Source organism: Sapajus apella, unplaced genomic scaffold (genome assembly GCF_009761245.1).
Source record: "Sapajus apella isolate SASKATOON/1434 unplaced genomic scaffold, GSC_monkey_1.0 scaffold1632, whole genome shotgun sequence".
Classification (NCBI taxonomy): Eukaryota; Metazoa; Chordata; class Mammalia; order Primates; family Cebidae; genus Sapajus; species Sapajus apella.
In genome coordinates, this window is record NW_022438558.1 from 12,589 (window position 1) to 13,676 (window position 1,088).

At 50.4% G+C, this 1,088-nt stretch overlaps 1 protein-coding gene across 2 annotated transcripts in view; it reads right to left on the reverse strand.

The window, feature by feature from the left end:
* Window positions 1-984, reverse strand: part of LOC116546898 (sorting nexin-8) — a 10,961-nt gene extending 9,977 nt beyond the window's left edge. The window contains exon 1 of one of the 2 annotated variants that reach the window (XM_032273015.1): window positions 784-895. The gene's annotated coding sequence lies outside the window, so the exon portion shown is untranslated. Of the gene's footprint in view, window positions 1-783 lie in introns of both variants that reach the window. The other variant, XM_032273014.1, reaches the window with a different exon arrangement.
* Between the last annotated feature and the right edge of the window lie 104 nt (window positions 985-1,088).

The following is a 1,088-nucleotide window of genomic DNA, read 5'->3' on the forward strand; positions in this document are numbered from 1 at the left end:
AAAAAAAAAAAAAAAAAAAAAAAATGACTGCCCTGGGAGGCTTCCACCTGCTCATGAATCAGCAGGTACACCCACATTTCTGTGACTAAATCAAATCTAGTCTTAACCTTGAAGAAGGAAAACAAAGTGAAATATGTACAAGTTATGTGTGAAACAGAGTCCTCCTTTTCTCTAGAGCCAAGAGAAGGGACTCAAACCAAACAAACTGGCCACAGGATCTTCTCTACGACCCAGTGTGTCCACGGTGAACACGTTACTTTCATATGCCAAAAAATCATCCAGACAGGAGGGAGGGAAGGAGGAAAGGGAGGGAAGAAAGAGAAAAACTCCAGGCCTGCTTACAGCTCACACTCCCAACCATATGCACTGAAGAATTAAGCCTGAAAACTCCAGCCACCTTACAGACAAGAAGCCACTGTGCACCCGCACAAAGCAGCACAGGCAAACCAGAGATTCCATGCCCAGCAATTTGCAAAGGAAAAAACCAAACCAGGCCGGGCACAGTGGCTCACACCTGTCATCCCAGCACTTTGGGAGGGTGAGGCGGGTAGATCACGAGGTCAAGAGATCAAGACCATCCTGGCTAACATGGTGAAACCCTGTCTCTACTAAAAATACAAAAATTAGCTGGGCGTGGTGGCACGCACCTGTAATCCCAGCTACTCGGGAGGCTGAGGCAGGAGAATCACTTGAACCCAGGAGGCGGAGGTTGCAATGAGCTGAGATTGCACCACTGCACTCTAGCCTGGGATGTCCACAAGGCACCTGACACAAGCAACTCACCCTAATCTGCTGCTCTTGGTCTGCTCTCGCTTCTTGGCTGGCCTGGAGTTCCTGGATTTTCTGACTGGCTTCCTGCCATTTTCTATTAAAAAAAAAAATACATCACATACAGAAACAGGCATGTGGCAAGGCCAACAATTCTCTTCAGCCTGAGATCCGCCCCAGCACAGACCCACACACGCTCACTCCCACCCCAAGGTTCAGGACCCCCACCTGCACAGACCCCCACACACACACTGCCACTGCATGGGTACCCCAAGGTCCTGGGCCCCAGCCCCTGCTGGCTGGCTCTGGGGCCTCAGTCT